The sequence below is a fragment of the Micropterus dolomieu genome, linkage group LG01, assembly GCF_021292245.1.
Source record: "Micropterus dolomieu isolate WLL.071019.BEF.003 ecotype Adirondacks linkage group LG01, ASM2129224v1, whole genome shotgun sequence".
Taxonomy (NCBI): domain Eukaryota; kingdom Metazoa; phylum Chordata; class Actinopteri; order Centrarchiformes; family Centrarchidae; genus Micropterus; species Micropterus dolomieu.
Window position 1 is genome coordinate 23,106,957 of NC_060150.1, and position 21,817 is coordinate 23,128,773.

Genomic DNA, 21,817 nt, shown 5'->3' on the forward strand with positions numbered 1-21,817 from the left:
TATACACACCTGTTCATATGCCATTGGGAGTATGAAGCTTGACGCAGGTCCTAGAATATGTGCTGCTTGGCTTGCACCTCGGACCCTGGCAGCCCTCCCTCCTCTGCTGCGCCTCAAGCCCAGGCCGGTCCTGGTCCTGTCCCAATCTGTGCTTGGCTCTGGGGTGCAGTCCTCATCAGAGACAATAATGCTGTCACCGTGGAAGCTTCAACATGCAAAACAACGTACATGTTATGAGTCTAACACAAAATTAACGTTCGTGTAGTGTAACTGATGGAAACGGGGAAATGTGTATCAGCCTGTTCTTAGCTTTGCCCAATGTTACTGCAGCTGTTAGCACAGCTACCTGTTACTAACGGTTAGCTAGGCAGCTCGTTACTGAATCAAAGTCTATTTGAACCTACCCAATATTAACTTGATAGCTTGATAATGAGTACTAACAGCCGGGTTAGTTGTTTATTCTCATAATGATAAAGTTAGATGTTTTCTTACCCCTGATGTGAGCCGCTGCTCTGCGCTCCTCTCCACTCGTCACACTGTGCTCGTCCTCCAGCGATGTTGGCAACGTACGTTCACGTGCTTTGGGGGTGTGGCTTTGGAAGGAGCCCAGAAGGGAGCAATTTCTTGCTTGTTTCTCAAACTTACCTACCTTGCCTTTAATGTCAACACTATCACAAAGGCAGAATGTGTCACCTATGCAGAGTGAAATATATGACTTCAAAGGATATTATTATTATTATTTTGATCCTCCATAAAAGGTACAAAGTAGATTAGAATTTGAAATCTTAAGTGTTTTTTCAACCAGAGAAAAACTGATTTCAACCTATTTCAATCAATGTTCCTGTTGTCAATTGTACTCCTGTCCTATGGTGTACCAGCAGATATCTTAAGGTGTTGAATAGTTTGTGGTAAGTGCTGACTCCTTGTGACTTCAAGAGTCTGGACAGATGTGGTACGGCCAAAAGCAGGTGAGACAGGAAATGGTGAGAGAATGGTTGTAAGCATAAACTGTTGCAATGCTAGCAGGATAACATAAGCAGTCCACACAGTTTAGTAGATTATTCAGTTTTTATCAGTCACTACAGAAAAGCAGCATTCCTTCTTCTCAGGTGTTTGGATTACTTTTGATGTGTAGTTCAAAAATAAGAATATAAACCGACAATATTTCCTGAATAGAAACCCAGCCCCACTCATGTTCAACCCGGCTGGAGATTGGAGAAGCCCTAATTTCATGTGTCAAAGTAAAATCAAATTGAACTCACGAAGGAGATGGATCAATTTGCGACCTGCCCTGGTTTTAAGTCAGGCTGGGATTCCCATCTTCCACTCCTTGTACCGGTTTGACCAAGATGCCCCAAACCTGCTGCATCTCCCTCTCTCTATCCTCCTTCTCAATTACAAGACATTCTGCTCTGTATAGGATGCTCATCACCATGGAGCACCTGTTATTGTGTGACTGATGTTCTGGGTACCATGACTGATGTTAATGTCACAAACCCCCGGCCATGATGAGTGTTTGTTTTGGTCTGGGATTTGCGTGCTGGATGCTTGTGTTTTCATCTTGTCTCATGGTGTTTTGTGTCACTTTCCTGGCAGTATTCGGGGGCATGCCTATCTCTGGCTACTGGCTGAGGTCGTCACTGCACCTGCACATCATCAATCCAGCAGTATTTAAGGAGTCGTTACTGGGCCGACTCCTTATACCGGTCAACAAAACCAAATCTATGATCACTGACCATGTGCTTGTGCAGATACAGTATACTTATAAATGGACATACTGATAGAGAAATAGACATTAACATTCATTTAGCTGACGCCTTTATACAAAGCGACTTACAATTGCTATATATGTCAGAGGTCACACACCTCTGGAGCAACTAGGGGTTAAGTGTCTTGCTCAGGGAAACATTGGTGTCTCACAGTGGATTCAAACCTGGGTCTCTCACACCGAACGCATGTGTCTAATCCACTGCATCATCACCCCAGTCGTCCCGGCTTTTCTGTGTGGAGTTTGCATGTTCTCCCCATGTCTGCGTGGGTTTCCTCCGTTGCTCTGGTTTACCCACCATCAAAAACATTCTAGGTTCTTCAGTCAGTGCAATTGACCAGAGACTGATAAAAAAATCTGGAGTTGGTCCCCGAGCGCTGCACAGCGGCTGCCCACTGCTCCCCCGAGGGATGGGTTAAAGTGCAGAGAATGAATTTTGCAACATGTATGTGTATGTGACAATAAAAGTATCTTCTTCTTCTAATGTGTCTCTTCTGCATTGTCTCTGACAAATAAATAAACAATAACATAAAAAAAATTAACAAAAATCGCCATAACACCAGAATAAACACTATCTGCTAAGGGAGTTTGCAAGATGTGGTTGAAATCTCAGAAAAAGTGTAGTAAGTGGACTTTTTTTTGTTTGTCAAACTAGTGTTTCCGAGATCAGGAATGACCTCTCTCAGTCACATTCTGAAGTTCTTCTGAGGTCAGTGGGCAGGTACTGTTCTGCCCCCTAGGCAGTAGTTTCATTTTTGATCACACTAGCACCTCCTTTGGTAAATTGTGGTATTGGAGTGTTGTTACAGGAAGTGGATCACATATTTAAGGAGAGATGTTTGCAGAGCAACAAGGTGTTCAAACATCAACGTAATGTAATCCTTTGAATCCCATTGAAAGCATTGCCTGGAAGTAAGTTATTTGGGATGCAATTATTCATAATTTAGTAACATTAATCTTTGATGAGATGTATTTACGTTGTATTTGCTTGATGATTCTGACTGATAGGTTACTTATGATATCCTCAGTATATCATACCTCAGTAACATAATGAGTAAATATTGAATAGTAATTATGTGTTATATTACAATAGTATTATATTGTATTACATGTTGAGTGCAGTTTATGTTATTTTGTGATTCATTTTTAGTTTTACTCCTATCTTTGATCAACACATTCCACAAGAGTTCACACTAATTATGACTCTCATGTTGTTCATTGAGGGAGTTTGGCTGGCTGTATACTTTTGGTTAGGCAACACCAGGAGGACAGCACAGGTACACTGGCAAGTACTATGGTAGTTACAAAATTAGTAAAGGCAGGTTTAAGAGACTGAACCTCTTAAAGCTGTTGACTAAAACTTTGAGGAACCCCCACCATAACAACAAGTAAATGCCAAAAGTCAATATGATGTGTCTCCACTCCAATGCACTGTGGGTGGCATGTTAGGGGTTAAACTCCTCTTTAAACCCAATGAACCCCTGCCTCCCTAAGCCTATAGCTGGAAACAATACCCTTATCTGGTTCGCTCAACCTGCCTTCCCATTTAGCCACTCTGCCAGCCACAAATTTGCATGTCAATCATAGCAGCGGATGACATTTAAAAAGCCTGTAAAAGGATTGGTAGGAAATCACAGAAATTAATTGCAAAGCGCATGTGCATGTTCGTGTGAAATGCACACGTACGTACAGTCACACACACACACACAATCTCCCCCTATCTTTCCACACACACACACACACACTGCTCGCCAGGATTTGTAATTACTTTACATTTCTTTGTGGAGGGAAGAAATTACAAAAATAGTTGAAGTAAGCGTCCCTGGGCATAATTAACATTGTAGCTATCTCACACTGTTGAAACAATGAATTCTGTAAGTCTTTCCTTTGCCGTTCTTTCTGACATTTATTCTATCTTTGAGTTTAGTTGAATAAAACAACCAGCAGACACCACTTCTCTCTCTAAGATCAATAGAAAACACCAGCAGTTATTTGCCTCTGAACGGAGGGGAATCAACACGATATCACACTCTGGCTTTGCATTTCGATTAAATGTTTTAGCCTTTATTCACTTTGTGTGGACCCCCCTCCCAATCTCTCCTTGCTATTTCTTTTCCTCTGCCCTTCTCTTCCTCTTGTGCAGAAGCAGATTTATGGAAATTGTCTACGGATTTAGGTGAATAAAGAAGCTGGCAGGTGATATGCCACCAGAAGAACTAACACTGGGAATGGGTTGCTATCTTCAAGCTAGGACACATGACGTTTAACAAGGAATGTGACAGCTTACTTTGCCAGGATGTAGGTGTCATAATCTTTTTTTATTTTTTTTGGAGGGGGTTGTCCACTTGAGGACAGCAGAAACAACTTGTGAACGCAACATAGACATATAATCACATTTAAAGTTGAACTTGTTAACAGTTGGTTATTTATATTTGACGGCTATGATATGTTTGTTTAGAATTTGTGTAAGCTGATTTTTTGATATTTTCCTGTGATAGTGTTTCAGATCAGTTTCTAAGAAAAAAATACCACTATAATTTGGAGATTTACTAACTTGTGTATGTCTGGATTTTGCCCACGTCTCATATTAATGTTATATGTAATGCTTATGTTTAGAATTTGGTATTATGAATTAATGTTGATTAACTTAATAAATCAAATAATATAGCTAGTTAACATCTTCTTCCACTCTAAATTACCATCAAAAGAAAACTATTCTTCATCAGCAAATAATTTACATTTTGGGGGGGCAGCAATAACAGGGAAAATTGTTTAAATACTACAAAATCAAACATTCAATGGCAACATTCAGTCCAGTGCTAGGAGTGTGTAAATATGTGGTATTTGTAAGCATTTCCTGTTAACGCAAGCATCACAGACTCACATCCAATTCCAAACTAGGAGTCAGTGCTATAATTGTTGTCCATGACCAGGTGATAGTTATTGTAGGATTAACCAACTGAAAAATAACGTTTTAAGCCAGTGTATGGTGTCTGGAATGAATGTTTTTCCTGGTATGCCTCTCCTCACCAACGGCTGAAGGCTATTTTGTATTCTTGTTACCATATTAAATTCTACATATTAAGTCACATGTGCAGCTTTTAACTTTTAATGCTAACTGATCTCTGAACCATGCAGAGTCCTGTGAGAAAGGGAGCAGCTTCAGTCCTGCTGAGGATAGTGTCATCCCAGTCTGACCCTGGCCAGAATTTCTAATGTACTGTAGACAGGCTGTTATCTGCTGCCATTGTTCTCAATACAATGGAAATCATTCATGTTAACTAGGTATTGACAGCCCAATTACAGTCCTCACAGAAAGTCATCTCCTCTCTTCACTGAAACAGGACGACAACTGCAAAATAATGTAAACCATGAAACATAGAAAATGGAATTAATGCTCAGTTTATTTCATTTATTTTACAGTTGACAAATGTATGTTAACCAGACAAACAAGTTTCAAATGGTAGCAGCAACCAGCATTGAGAAGTGTAACATACTGTATGTTACAATGTTTAGAAAATATTCTTGTTTCTCATCCTATCCATGCCAAGATTGATATCTTTATCTCTGTACGTCAAGTTCAGAGATAGGTCAATATCATGTTTAGCCTATCTTAGTTTAATAATAATAATAATAATAATAAATTTAATATGAAGTATTTTTTACCCTAATATTATCAGAATCCTGACATAAAACTGATATGGGTTCCTACAATAGTTTATATCTGATAATCCAGCTTTTACTGCACTCACTCACAAAACAAACAAAATATCTTAATGTAAATAGAAAATAGTTTGTTCACTTACGGGTTTTTCTGCTGGGTTGTGGATGATTGACTTTACTTCTGCAAAGAACTGAGCACTGTGTATATGCAGTGATCCGGAAGATTGTAGTGTTGTATCTGATCAGAGGACGTCTGACAATGGAAGAAAAAAATGGTTCACAAGGTATTTAAACGACCTTACTACTGTATATCCAAGGAAGGATAAAACAATGGCAATTAGACTTGGTTAAAGATACTTGAAGATCTTTCGCCTCTAATCCAAGAGGGTTTTTGAGTTCTAACTGACTGGCAGGGAGTCCCAGCTATTTAACCTGTGTGAAGTCAAGGCCATCGAGGTGATGGATACCACTTGGTTTGTTAGTAAGGTTGGGCAGCGTTTTGATTTTAACAATCTGGATTCAGTAGTTTAACGCTTAACATTAGCAGCAGTAGGTCTGTTACTAGCATAAAATACACTAAATATATACAGGTCTGTGCATTCCTCACTGCTTTGGTTGCTTGAGTTTGGGTGTGCAGTAATTCGGGTGGACCAGTACCAGTGTTAGCGTGTTCTTGGGTGTGCTGAAAATCCTCCGGACACATGGATGAAAGGCAAGTTCAAGTTCAAGTATATTCAACCAAGTCCAGATGCCCTTGATTTCCTCTACTTCCTTGGATAACTATGACCTTGTGATGACTGAGAATCTTCACAGACTTCTTACTACTATGGTTTACCGGCAACTAAGAGTGTTGCTCCAGACAGGTTTTTTTTAACCTCCTGCTTGCTTCCTCTCCTTCCAATGACAAAATGACACAATGACATATTGAACAGATGAATTGTGGTGCCAGCAGGGATCAGTGAGTGGATTGTAAAAATTGGTGTTTCCCGGGGGTTTATATAGGTGGTGAAATATGTTGATAAAATTCAGGTTGTCACAGGATGCTTTCTAATGCTTCTCCGTAAAAGTTAACAAAAACTTGGCACTGGAATATCGCCTTCTTAAAGAGGCCTCCTTAAGAAATACAGCCATTTCTGAGCTTTCTTTAAAAGGGTGGAGATGTAAGATGATCATCTCAGGTTCTCTGTGATACTAATTACCAGGAACCTAAAACTATCCACCTGCTCACCTCAGCTCCACTGATGTAGACAGGAATGTGTGTCTTCGCCTCATTTTTCCTGAAATCGTAGGCTGGTTTTGCAGATGTTGAGCAGTAAGTTGTTCTTTGTGCACCACTCTGCAACATTGTTTCCTTCCAAGATTAAGTTCTGTTGTTTGGAATCCAGTTGATGGCAGTGGTGTCATCTGCAAACTTCACAACATTCTTCTCTCCATGTTGGGCATTGACGTCATGGGTGTACAGCATGAACGCAGCCCTGGGGGGCACTGAGCACTAGAGTGGAGGAGGTGTGACCGCCAGTCTGTACTGTCTGGGGTCTGTCAGTGAGTAACTCCAATCTCCAGTTGCAGAGTGTTTCATGGCGGAGATTGTGTTGAATCCTGAGCTGAAATCCACAAACAGAATTCTGATGTAGGTGTGTTTTTTCTCAAGGTGTGAGTGAAGGGCAGTGGAGATGGCAGCCTGTGGAGATGGTGCTGTATGCTTCTTTGTGACCTGACCAAAAAGCGTAATAATGCCTGTGCATTTGGTGAATGTAAATACAGCTCAGAAACAGAATCAAATAACCAGAAATACATAGGCATACAGAAATCACCCCACAGATACACACATAGATAAAAGGTACACAAACACAAATCCATGCGGTCACAGCACACACTTCTGAACACTGAACTTTAAACACACACAGAGACCAAAACCCAAGATCCGTAGAAAAGCTTCCATGCTGCTCTATATTAATAATTGTTTGTTAATGTTCTGCACATTTTGGGGAGTTGCAACTGTCTTACTCTTGTTTCTCCTTTCTCTCTTCATCACTACGAGAAGTTGAGGAACACAAGAAAAAAGAGAAAAAGCAGAAAACAGCAGAAACAGGAAAGAGAGCTATCTACAGTCTATGTATCCTGAAAGCTTGATATATTGTATCTTCTTCCTCTGTGCCATAGAGTTCCGTAGTTGATCTGAAACTGTTAAAAACGCATCAGTGAGCCGCACTGTTAAACTGGGTGATATGTTCCATCATTACTATGAACATGTACACACTGTTGTTTATTAAGACTCAATCCCACACACACCGTCCTCTTGAGATTCAGTGCTACATGTGGATTAATACACTGCTGAAAACAGTCTCCAACAAATGCACACTTTCCTCCTGTTTACTAAAAACTACAGTGGCCAGCTGTATAAGGAATTTAATGAGCCTTTAAAAAAAGAAGCTGTATATTCATGAGTTGTTTTTTGATTTACGTCTTTACTATGAATTAATGGCCTTTGAGCTGAGAGCAACAGACAGAGTAGGGAAGAAAACAAGTATTGAGAGCTGGACTAACACATTGTTGGTTTGGGTCTTTTCATGGGATTTGCTGACAATACGAAAAATATAGAGCACATCTGGCCTTATTATTTAAGGGGAATGGAGGAAATGCTTCTGTCATTCAGGGGAATTAGTGATAAGATTTTGCTGCCACTCATCCCATCTTTATCAAGTATTTTAGCCCCAGCATATTTAAGTGTATACATATCTGTAAATGTGTGTTCACTTCATCCACATGCTGTTTGCTGCATGTATCACTCTACGTGTGTGGGTGCTTCATGTCTATGTGGGTGTGTAATTTATAAGATGATCCCAGAGGTGATCATTCAACAGATGAATATCCGCAATTACAGCATTCTCATTAGAGAATCTGACCTTCAAGTAAGCTCTCCCCGTATTGATTGTCACAACTACAGTGGACGCTGGCCTTTCAGTGGAGATTACTCACTACCACCACAACAACACAGCCGCTCAGGTAGACCATGATATCTAAAGATCAGGGCAAGGGCAATAATCTGTCCTGCTGGCACTGGTGGGAGAGTAGGTGATGTTCGGTAGGAATGAGAATGTGCAGTGGACAGTTGCACCCTAAAGGTAACAAAAGATGATACATTGCAACAAAAATAAAATGTAAGCAAAAGAACCATCAACATTTAGCATAGAAAAGAAAAGAATAAAATTCGACTCACCCAGTCCAGTGTCAACGATTATGGTCGAAATGGGAGGGGGGTGTCAAAAATGCAATACTGTGCAAATATTTTGATTAAATTAATGCTTATGACACAACAGTCAATGAAAGTGCTGTACAATTTTGGAGTGGAAGTAGACGTTAGTGGAAGTCTACAATAATTAAAAGAATTAAAAGGTCTGCCTGCTTTTAGTGATTTACTTTGTTGTTTTGAGCAGACAGAAATATGTGAATGCAGTATGTCCACTCAAGCCTGCTGCTTTTGGTGTGTAGGGATAGTAGCTTATTTAAACTCATGTCTATCTAAGATGGTGATGTCATCACATGCTTGGCCAGGCCAGAGCCAATGAGAGGGGGAGTTAGGGCGATCAACAATGAATGAAGGAAGGTTGGTATCAATAGTTTATGAAGACCAGGGCCACGTTCTTCTACATAGTTAACGAGATATCTGGGTTAAAAAGGAGGAGGCATTTAGGAGTGGTGATAGGGCCGGGGGCAGGGCGTTAAAGTACAGGTTTAGCAAGGAGGTGCGAGAAACTAAACGTCTGTACTCAGAGAGACTTAAGAACCAGTTCTCTGCAAACGACGCCACTTCTGTCTGGAGGGGGTTCAGACAGATCACAAACTATAAACCCAAAGTCCCCCACTCCATAAACGATTCTTGCCTGGCAAATGAGCTGAACTAGTTCTACTGCCAATTTGAGAGTCAATCAGACACCATCCCCCGTGACTCCTCCACTCAGCTTAAGCCTCAGTCCACTACTTCTTCGCCCCCCTCCTCAGAGCTGGCCAGCTCCACTCCCTCCCCACCTCTCTCCATCACAGTCCGTCTCTGTGATGGAGAGACATAAAACGGTCTTTTCAGGTGGCAGAAACCCCGCAAAGCAGCTGGGCCGGACTCTGTCTCCCCATCCACCCTGAAGCACTGTTCTGATCAGCTGTCTCCGGTGTTCACAGACATTTTTAACACCTCACTAGAGACATACCAGCCTGCTTCAAAGCCTCCACCAGCATCCCTGTCCCCAAAAAACCAAGGACCACAGGACTAAACGACTACCCGTCACCCTGACCTCTGCGGTTACTAAGTCCTTTGAACGCCTTGTGTTGACCCCCTGCAGTTCGCCTACAGAGCCAACAGGTCTGTAGATGATGCAGTAAACATGGCCCTTCACTACATCCTCCAGCTTCTTGACTCCTCAGGGTACTACGCCAGGAACCTGTTTGTGGATTTCAGCTCTGCTTTTAACACCATCATCCCGGCCCTGCTGCAGGACAAGCTCTTCCAGCTGAGCGTGCCTGACTCCACCTCCAGGTGGATCACAGACTTCCTGACGGAAAGGAAGCAGCACGTAAAGCTGGGAATACATGTCTCTGATTCCAGGACCATCAGCAATGGATTCCCTCAAGGCTGCGTTCTTTCCCCCCTTCTCTTCTCCCTGTATACCAACAGCTGCACCTCCAGTCACCAGTCTGTCAAGCTCCTGAAGTTTGCGGACGACACCACCCTCATTGGGCTCATCTCAGGTGGGGATGAGTCCGCCTACAGGTGGGAGATCAACCATCTGGTGACCTGGTGCAGCCAGAACAGTCTGGAGCTCAACGCTTTGAAGACTGTGGAGATGGTCGTGGATTTTAGAAAGAACCCAGCCCCACCCTCCCCCATCATCCTGTGAGACTCCCCAGTCACCACTGTGGACTCCTTCTGCTTCATGGGCACCATCATCTCCCAGGACCTCAAGTGGGAACTAAAAATCACCTCCATCATCAAAAAGGCCCAGCAGCGGATGTACTTCCTGCGGCAGCTGAAGAACTTCAGCCTACCAAAGTCAATGATGGTGCACTTCTACACCGCCATCATTGAGTCCATCCTCACCTCCTCTATCACCATCTGGTACGCTGCTGCCACTGTCAGGGACAAGGGTAGGCTGCAGCGCATCATTCGCTCTGCAGAGAAGGTGACTGGCTGCAATCTTCCTTGTCTTCTGGACCTGTACTCCTCGACGACTCTGAGGTGTGCAGGAAAGATTGCAGCTGACTCCTTCCACCCTGGACACAAACTGTTTCAGACTCTCCCCTCTGGCAGGAGGCTGCAGTCCATCAGGACCAAAACCTCTCACCACAAAAACAGCTTCTTCCCATCTGCAGCTAGCCTCATTAACAAGGCCCGGGTCCCCCACTGACACTCCCCCCTTGCAAATGATGCAAATGTCTCTGCACATGTAAATACTGTTTCATCTCGTGTCGTGCACAGACCTGGGGCCTGTACCACGAAGCAAGTTCAACATACCCAGGATATGTTTTCATTATCTGGCTTCACTAACCCTAACAATCACGATTGGGATAAGCGGTACCACGAAGCTGGTTATCAACACGGTAAATCAACCCAGGGTTTCAGGGAGATCCCAGGAAGACAGAAAATCACAGACAGTGTGAATGCCTAAATGAACAGTAGTCTATAATATTGCGTTGATTTTTATGAGCTGTATGAAAATATCTGCCTTATTCTTTCAGCTCGGCTGTGTGTCAACCTTTCCACATTAAAAGACACGGGTCGTTCCACCTCACTTTAAAAAAACTTGTCGTCGAGATTAATTTATTTAACACACTCAAAAGTGTTCCAAATATTGTTCTAAATTAACTTCATAAAGCAATGAAACAAAAACTCCATTCATGCCATAAAATGTGCTCAAATAGTGGTGAATCTCAACATTTAGGCTGCTGAAAACTCACTGTCCCACCTTTTGCGCCCACATCGCAAAGGTGGGGCTGAACATAGCCTACAGTTTCTGTAGTAGGCCTAAGAAAGCTATACTAACCTAAATAGATAGCCTATGTTCATATTAAAATTTAGTATTTCAATATCCCTACCAAGCTGCTCATAATATTCAACCTCACATAAGAAAAATAAAACCTTTTTATTTGAACGGCTGCGTCAAGGTGTGTGAAACAAACTGGGAGCAAATAAAAAATATTAAACACATTTCAAAGCACTAAGTAGGCTTATCCTGCTGTACTGTAAAAACCTGTAGGCAAGAGTTTCTCCACATCACCGCTGCAAACATAAAGCAGTCTATTGGCTAAAACAGTGTTTTCACAGAGTTGATGTCTTATCTGGAACATAACCTGCTCCGGAGTGGGTTAGCCATTCAGCATAAGTTACCATGGAGATCTACCCCGGTAAGAAGTGAACCGCCTTCGTGGTACTGAAAACCCAGGGTTAACCCTGAAGTTACCTGGATAAGCTCAAATCCTGCTTCGTGGTACAGGCCTCTGGCACGTTGCACATATTTGTTGTTGATCTTTGTTGTTGTATATTTTTATGTTGTCAGTTTATATATTTATATGTACACAATATTCTCTTCCGTTGCATTACTTCTGCACGGCACAGACCCAGAATAATGCACCTGTATATATCTTCTAATCCATATTTATATATTTCTACATTTATTTTTGTCGACTGTATGTTTGTCTACGTGTAGCACCTTATCACCACAGCAAATTCCTCATATGGGTAAAACACTACTTGCCAATAAAGCTCCTTCTGATTCTGATTCTTTTGTTTTTGCCCCCATTCATCAAATATTGTTCACAAATCTCTTAAAATCTATGTTAGCGAGCACCTCTCCTTTGCTGAGATAATCCATCCACCTCACAGGTGTGGCATTTCAAGATGCTGATCAGACAGCATGGATATTGCACAGGTGTGCCTTAGGCTGGCCACAATAAAAGGCCACTCAGGAAAATGTGCAGTTCCATCACACAGCACAATGCCACAGATGTCGCAAGTTTTGTAGGAGCGTGCAATTGACTCTTCGCTAAAACCATGCCCCGAATACAAAGCTGACCAATCACAGCGCAGTATAGCTCTAACTGAGGTCCGACACTTTCATGGCTGTGCTCCAGTCACTCTAATGCAAAAGGAGTCGTTTTCTAGCTTTTTTTCGCTGTATTTTTCCAAGATATGGTCAAACACTGTTCCTGGGGCACTTGTAATAATTACAGTCGCTACCCAGAGAGGTTGACAGGAGAAGTATGATTTATTCTCTTTCCAAAACCTAAGATAAATCCAGAAAGATTTTAGGTTGTTCCTAATGTAATGTTAGTTAGCTAACGCTAGCTAACTTCCTACTGAATGTAACGTAATAAAGCCCTACTCATCTGCTTTTTAATGATTGTAATAATGAATAGGGGCCTACCCAGCTTTACAGGAACAGTGTTGATCCTTAATATCGTTGTCTTTTGTCTCAATCGTCTGGGGATGCGGTGGTTCACTTGTACTGTGTGACTGGTAGGCTTTAGCTTCTTTCTTTAATTTTTTTCACGTCCGTTTGAGTCAATTTGAGTCAGTTTGGCAGCCTGAATACAACCTTCAAATGTATAATGCAACTGCAAAAGTGCAAAAGTTTCTTTGTGAGATTGCGTTTTCCAACAAATTTGACAATATTTCTCTGGGGAGTGCAGTAATAGACAGTGGCAGCGCCGACAGTTTGTCAGACTTAGCAACAGTAACTAAGGGGGGCGGGGCTTAGCGAAGGGTCAATTGGCAAAGTCAGGACAGATGAGGCTACTGCAAGACTGTTCTGGGAGCATGGATTGGAGCGTGTTCAGAGAATCCGGCAACCAGAAGAGCCACATCAACCTTGACGAATATACATCATCAGTGACATCATACATCAGCAAATGTGTTGATAATGTTGTGATCACTAAAACAATAAAATCATTCCCCAGTCAGACGGCCTAGATGAATGGAGAGGTGAGGGCACTATCCAATGCCAAAAAAGCTGCTTTTCAGTCATCCACCAGAGCGAGACTGAAAGCTGGCATCAAGGAGGTGAAACGGAGATATCAGCAGAGACTGGGGAGAGACCTCAACACCAACAACACCAAAGATATGTGGCAGGCCATCAAAAACATCATTAAAGCAGGTGCTCCTCCTTTATGTGGTCATGTTACCAGATGAGCTACACCTTTTATGCTCACTTTGATCTCCTAAACAAACGGTCAGCTGTAAAGTGTACTCCACCTCCAGATGACCAGCCACTATCAACATCCACAGCAGATGTGAGAAGAGTCCTGCTGAGAGTGAATATAAGTAAATCCATTGGGCCTCATAACATCCCTGGCCGTGTACTAAAAACCTGTGCCAATCAGCTGGTTGATGTTGTTACTGACATTTTCAACATCTCACTGTCTCAGGAGAGGGTTCCCAACTGCTTCAAGACAGCCACCATCGTTCCTGTACCTAAAAGGTCTGCAGTGTCAAGTCTGAACAACTACCGCAGCTCTCACCCCGATTCTGATGAAGTGCTTTGAGAAACTGGCTCTTCAGCACATAAAAAACAACATCCCAGCCAGCTTGGACCCTCACCAGTTTGCTTTAAGAACCAACAAATCCACAGAGGATGCCATCTCCACTGCCCTCCCCTCAGCCCTCACACACCTTGAGAAAAACATCACCTACATCAGAATGCTGTTTGTGGATTTCAGCTCAGCATTCAACACGATCTCCCCCATGAAACTGATCAGCAAACGTAGCACTCTGGGTTTAAATACAACACTCTGCAATTGGATTGGTCAGTTTGTATTGGCGGACACACCTCCTCCACTCTAGTACTCAACACCGGAGCCCCCCAGGGCTGTGTGCTCAGCCCCCTCCTGTTGACGCTGTACACCCACGACTGCATCCCTTGACATCCTTTGTGGGAAGCGTTTGCAGCAACGGGCCGTCAGCCCAGGCTTTTACTCTGATCTCAGTTCGTTTGGTGTCGCTATAGCGGAACCCACTCCGGGTTCTGTCGTCAGAGCCGTGGTTTCATTCATTCAAGGCCATAAATGAAGGCTTCTGAGTTTCTGGTCCAAAGTTGTTCAAAACAATCGGATGAGGTTGCAACAACAAAATCAAATAAACTCACACATTCGCCATAGGTTCGCAAGGCCCCGGGAATATAGGCTATTTAATGTTGCGGAGATTAAACAGGTCTGGGGAAAATTTCACCCTGGCAGCTCCAAACAAAAATCAAAAATCAAATCTCCCGCTAAGAAAATTGGGGATTCAAGGTCGTAGCTTTCTCAGCTCGTCTGAAGAATATTTAAGTATGAAACGAAAAAAAGATCAGAATTTCAAAAGTAAAGGAAGTTAACGAGAGCGTATACGTTTAGTTTCAAGAGAGTTTTTTTTTAAAAGAGAAGAGAGCGATAAAAAACAACAAGGTCCTTTTATCTGCCTCCGTTAGGCCATGGTGACGTCAATTTGGGAGTGGGTATCTAAAGGGGAAGTCACCCCAAAGGTGTTAACTTTCTTTTGGGATAAAGAAATATACGTTGCGCGTATTTTCCTTTAATCTTTCTCTCCGCAATATCGACATTTTTGGAAAAATACTCAGTTCTAAACATTCGGATAAAGACAATTAAAACGAGCCTAAACACTAGGGAAAAAGGTTATAATGGTTATATAAAACGTAACAAAGCTTAACTACATGTCCTCAGTATAAACTTGCTGGTTACCAGTTTTAACTCAAGAGACAATTTAGATGTAAGCGTGGCAGCAAAATTTCGTTTATGCAATTACATGGTGATAGGTACTTTGTCATCGTTGTCAGTGTAAGCCGAGGTTTAAACACTTGTGTGTTATACCTTTCCTGTCCCCTTGGTGGCACTCGGGTCACACGAGAAAACAGTAGACCTTCCACTGTGAGATTTCCTACTTTAACTGAAAGGCTGGTGATACACACAGGCGTATCAATGGATGTTTTAGTAGGAAATTGTATATGCAACATTTAACTAAAGCATTAGTTAATACTGAACGGATAGTGATTACTAGGCGGTAACAGGGACGAATTAAGACAAGACAGAAAGAGGTTGGGGAACTCTTCACAATTACATTACGAGAAACAGGGGTTGTTATGGTCTCTTCTCTTTGCATTCCTGGCTTATCACATTAGCTATTAGAGAACGAAATGGTGGTTTATGGCTCAGCCGTTCTGTGGAGAGAAAAGAGTCAGGTTGAGGCCAGAGGTGACCTGCGGGAGGGAGAAAGGGGTCAGATAGCCCCTTTTGCTGTCCTGTTGACTGTCTCTAGTGACACCTTTACGGCTAGGGAGGTTCACTAAGATTCTTGGAATACACAATCCTTAAGCGATGCATTGTCTGAGTCTCTGCCGGTCCCTACCAAACACCAGGCGATGTCTCTGGTTTTTGCATGTGAAAAGGTCAACTCTCGGGGACGAAAACTTCCCTCCCTCTTTTGACACCATCTGACCTTCTTTGAAGTGCGTCTGGTTGAGTTCACAACACACTAGCTACCCTCCAGGCAGTCAATGGACATGAAGTTGTTACTGTGATGTAGAGAGAGAGCTCAGTTAAAACTTTATGGATGAAAGATACTTTTGTTACACTCTGAAACTCTTGCTCCAGTCCATGTTGCTAAGCTGGTAAGGGGAACATATACAACATATACAGCTGAACTGAAGCTGTGTTTACCGGCTTTTCAGGGCCCGCCCTCGTCTGCTTCTGATTGGCTAGTAGTCCTTAACTAGGTACTGCACATGTGCAACTCTCAACAAAGATCTTGTAGAAGTAAGATGTATCACTCCATAGCTAAAACAAAGTGTTCAGCACAAAGGGTGAAAAGAGGAGCTGCAGCAATGTGACAGTATGACAAAAATATGGTGTTTTTTGAAAATGAAACCATGTAAACCTGTTCTGGTACAACCCCTAAGTAGGATTTTGAACCTGAAAATGAGCATAATGTGATCACTTTAAATGAATTGTCTGTATTTTGGGAGTTCATGGCTGAGATTTCCTTTGTTAAAGTTATCGAGGACGATAACTAATAAGTCTGGCTTTGTCTGCTCTTCACACAGTATCTGATCAGTGATGACCTCCTGCACTTTGGTCTGTGGTGGAATGTCAACACCAACCAGAATGAATGAAACAACCTCATCAGGGAAGAAGAAGGGTTTGCAGTTGATGAAGAAATATTCCAGATCAGGAGAAGCCTGTCCCATTATCTGCTGTGCCATCTTGAAAACATCTGATCAGGGATCAGATAAATACTACAGCAGCTCAGTGCAACTTGTACTTCACCATATGAAAATCGTGTCTCTTCATTATACTCCCACACATAATAACTATTAGTGGTCAAGCTTACTGTTTTTCATTATATTTCGGTCAAATGTGATCATATATATATACTGTTGTGTGTCTTGCCTTCCTTTTCAGTTCACATTGTTTCTCAATATTATATATATATATATATATTTTAGCTTAGTTATTTCAATCCAGTATTTCAGTAAATCTATTCATTTTCAGTCATGTCATAAATGATAGAACACGAGCTCATTCAATTTGTGTAGCTTTATTGTTTTTCACAAAGTTATGTTTTGGTCATGTCTGAGATGTTTTTTGTTGTTCTTTTTGTGATGTTGGTGCAGATTATCTTCTCCATGATACTAGTGATAACAGGTGTGCTTCATTAGGTATTAGAAGCAGTAATTAACTGGGCACCTGTTTTGAAGGAAGGGTAAAACTGCTGTAAATTGCATTCTTTTAAAGCGGGTGCCTTCACTTAGTGCATTGTGATGTCAGCATTAGCAGACTGATCTGAAATTATATGTGCTGCATCTGTCCTCTCTGTGATGCGTTTCAGCGAGGGCGGGGTTTAGCGCTCAGCGTCTCCTCGACACACGCACACATACAAACATGCTGTCATATCAAAGAGCTCTTCTCTTCAAAAAACGTGAAACCACATTGGCAGAAGCAAGATACAAACTTGTTATAGACTTTGTGGCTGTGTGGGCGGAGTCAGTTATTGTAAGATACATCCAGTCAGGCTTTGTAAACGAGGAGGAGCATTGCCCACCGACCTACACCCACCGTGTTCAGCAGCATGTGGAGGCTGTCATCACCTGTTTGATAGTGGACAATTCACAATACATGTATTGCAGTAATGCATTCATTGTGAACTGTCCCCTATTAAATAGTATTTTAATAACTAACTGTTTTCCATACATTGTCTGTGAACAAAGTAAATAAATAACTGCACATATATTTGACTATTTCTATATTACATGAAACAAATTCATTGATATTGATTCATTATGTAATATTGCTTATTGAATTTTTGAAATGTCAGTCATCCGCCACATGATTACACACTGTTTCTGATGACTAAATCTGCTTAAATTGTAAAACATGGAAACAGAAAAGCAACAGATACAAATGGATTTCACAGGTCTTGTCACCCAATATCTGAATAATGTGACGAGCCTAAACACATCTACGACGACACCACGTATCCATAACACGCGCCGCTCCACGACACTAGTAGTTTCGGGGGATCTTCCCCCCCTGAAAAAAATTCTATGGGAAGCACTGTAGTGTATTGTTAATCTTTGACAATTTATTGTTGTTGGAGAGGAGGAGAGAAGAGACAGGAGGAGACAGCATCAGAGAAGAGAATAGTAGGAGAACGTGTTTCAGAAGCTGAAAAATCAGTGTAATCAGTGTGTCATTTTCTCGCGATAACAAAATAATAGTTTGTAGAGTGCAGGGTTTGCACTCTGAGGTTTGGGTGTTCGATCCCCACTTCAGCTGTTTTTTAATCCTCTTCAATAAAGTACTTATGACATGCTCACAATTGGTCCACATCCATCAACTTATTGACCCTTAATTTCATTTCCCCTGCAGGAAATTCCTGCGCTTCTCATTCACGGGAATCCAATCTCATGTTTCCCGATGGCTATTTCAGAGGTGTGTGATGCAAGCCACAGACTCTTTTGAATGTCCTTCAGAACGTTTCAAAGGTGCTTGACACATGTCCGAAATAGCCGTCAGGAAATGTGAGAGATTGATGGATGTGGACCAGTCGCCGGGACACACACTCCAGGACATGCTTTATTGCAAGCATGAGAAATAGTCTCATAATTTGTTGATGATAAATAAAAAAAATCCACCCAATGTGAAGATCAAACACAAAAATAGCGCTCTACAAACTGAGCTAACTAAGAATGTGAAAACCAGTCTTAAATTATTAATTAATCTAAATTTACGGGTCATGTATATTTATCTGCCTCTTTCTGGATTAAATATTTTTTGTGGTAGTGATGAACAAACTTAAAAGTAGAGACATTTGTGAGGATATTATATTGGGTTCTGCAGTTTGAAAGTATATCTGAAATGTGAGAACTATCTAAAATAGGACCTGTCATTATGGCTGGTGCACCTTGTGCTTTTAAGACACCTCTTTGAATATTTAAAAATTAATGTTCTGATAGTTCTGAATAGGTTTCACCTTCAGTTATTTAACTTTTAATGGCATCCCCATTTTTCCACCTCACACACCAATTGTCACTCTACTAATTGACAACTCTAATCATTTGTTTCACTCCAGATAGCTGTTATTCCTGATAATTAATGTCATTGTCGCCATGTTTGATTTTAAATTTTTGAATGGATGATATGAATATTAAGTGCCTCTACCCCCGTCTCATTCAGAACCATGCTGATAAAGAACCATGTCTAATTGGTCTGTAACTTTTACCTGTCATGTTAATTGCTTTAACTGTCAGAGTGTTTAAAGGGGCTTGTACCTGTAACCCCCACCGTCTGCATTGACAGCTCCCTCTCTGGCCTCTGCTCCACCTCCTCCCACTTCAGCTCTTTCTTTTTTCCTGCACTTATCTCCACCAGTTTGTCAATTTATCTGGAAAAATGGGCTTGCCATTCTGTGTCACTAAGGTTGAAACAATTGGGTGATCTCCTGAGTTTTTTGTATTTTGTCTGAATGTGATTTTTGGTAAGGAACTAATTAGCTAAAATTTTCTGTCCAATCAAATTCCCTTAGTTTGATCCCGGCTCTTCCTGTTCATGTGTCGAAGTGTCCTTGAGTAGGACATCGAACCCCAGGTTGCTCCTGATAGGCAGGCAAATGCCTTCCATGGTAGCTCCGCTGCCATAGGTGTGTGTGAAAGCATAGGTGGCTGAGAGGCAAAATTGTAAAGTTTTTTTGTCCGTTGAGGTTAAAAAGGGCTATATAAATGCAATCTATTCAGCATCATGTCAACCCTTTCTAAATAATGTATTTAGTATGAACAACTGAGAGCAAAACTATGTACACATGGTGTCTCACCCCTCGCAACCACAGGCTTTTCACCCCACCTTTAAAAGTGGCCGTTCGGAACAGTGATAATAACACTTTACCGAACCTACCATTGACTCTGCACAAGTTTTTCGCTGGACCTTGATGCAGCATTTGAGAGGGAGCTCCTGACTGAAAGATATATGTGGAGCTGGTATACCTGCAAACGGTGACTGAGACACAAACTGCAAGCTAACAATCAAACTTTGTTGTTGATGCAACATTTCAATATTCAGCTCACCACTGGATAGCATTGACAAACATTTATCATCCAACATTATTTATATTGTAAATGTAGTGGATCAGCCAGGGTTGTTTTAATTATTTTTGTGCGATTATGAGATTCCAAAAATCTCTGTCTCTCTCTGAGGAAAGGGGGGGGGTTGAGATATTTCCCCCTCTACAGACAGCCTGACCCAAGTGAAAGGTTTGCTCTCGGCACGCGCTCAGTGTTCTCCGTCTCCCAGCAACGCCCTAAGAGGCCGGCCTGGGACTGAGTGAGTGTGTTTTGATTAGTTTTTTTCCTTTGGGTGAATGAGGCATGCTTGGTGTGTTTTTGTTCTGTTTTTTTTTCTTCTCTCAGTTTTTTGAATCATGTGCGTGTCTGGGTTCCTGAGGTGGCACGGGCTGCACCTGCTGGTAATCACGCACCTGTTCCTGATCAGCCATCCCTACCTCTTAAGGAGAGACCAGAATTCCATTCCCTGCTGGATTGTTAAGTTGCGTACCGTAGGTCTTACCTTAACATCTAGCCTTAAGCCCGTTAATCTAGCAACCAGTTTGCTTTTACTAACTTCTCTCTGCCTTTCTCCAGATCACCTGCTCCACCTTTGATGAACCACCCCAACTGGCTCATTTCAGTGTGAAGATTCAGTGGTTCTACTCCAAGCTCCTTTGAGATGATAGTGCTCTGCACCTTGTCTCCAACTGTGAGCCCAGCCACCCTATGAAGGAAATTTCAGATTAGATTCAACTTTATTGTCACTGCACAGAGTACTGAGATGATGAAATGCAGTGCAAAAAGTGCGAAGTACATATGTTTAAGTAATAAAATAACAGTGAGGGGTAGCTGTGAATATGATGATCTATACGACATGTACTGCAGTTTCATTTCGGACCTTGGAACGTTTATTGACTGGTAAATAGAGAGCTTCACTTTCTGCTCCCTCTTCAGAATGACAGCCTAGAAAAATGCTTGCATTACTGCTGATGCTGAACCGATCCCCTTCTTGCTTTCAACAGCTCCAATACTAACATAGCATAGTGGACACAGATGATGTATCTGAAGGCGAAAGGGGAAAAATGTGGACCGTAAACTACTACCAATGGTGTCTATCACAGTTCACATACCCACTTTCTGCTTCAACTATGACCTACTGCTTTTACCATAGTGACACTCCCCCATAATTCTTGAGTACTGAGGGGTTAATAATTACCTACGTTCCAGTTAGACCTCTAAATAATTTGGGTAAACTGTGTGTATACAACATATTATGATGGTCTGGCTGCTTCTTTTTCTTCCTCTGTTTGACGTATTTTTAGTTCAAAGATCTTTGCAATTACTTAGGCAAGAAGATATTTTATCAGTGCTGGTGGCTAGAGCTATGAGAATAAAATCCAATTTGTAAATAAAATAATTTTTTAAAATCTAAATCTTTTTTAAAACTTATGACAATGTCTTTTTAGCGACTGAGTTGTATCAAAAAAAGATAAAGACAGACAGCAATGCATGCCTTGGGGAAATATCATTATTGCAAATCAAAGTGTTTTTTATTGTGAAGTGAGGAAGGAAAACAACAACACAAAGGGAACATTGAGAAGTGGTGTGAATGCTCGGGTGAGGACAAATAAACACAATCAGAGATGGAGATGTACGAAGGCAGAGCAATCATTCAAATGAAAGCCCCTTGGAGGTGTGTGCTTTATTGAATTCACCATTTTTTCTATTACTAGCTCATCTGCTGTGGCAATAATAGAGAGAATGTTTTAGTTGATTAGCTACCTGCCGTGCAATAGCGATACATAATGCG

At 41.7% G+C, this 21,817-nt stretch overlaps 1 long non-coding RNA gene across 2 annotated transcripts; it reads left to right on the plus strand.

Annotated features, from left to right (window-relative positions):
• The first annotated feature begins 20,196 nt into the window (after positions 1 to 20,196).
• LOC123978018 lies at positions 20,197 to 21,508 on the plus strand. 2 transcript variants are annotated; one of them, XR_006826843.1, is made up of 3 exons: positions 20,197 to 20,284; positions 20,405 to 20,516; positions 20,602 to 21,508. It is a non-coding gene; the product is annotated as an uncharacterized LOC123978018 (long non-coding RNA). The 2 variants fall into 2 exon arrangements; XR_006826838.1 differs by having other exon boundaries at positions 20,405 to 20,506.
• The last annotated feature ends 309 nt before the right edge of the window (positions 21,509 to 21,817 follow it).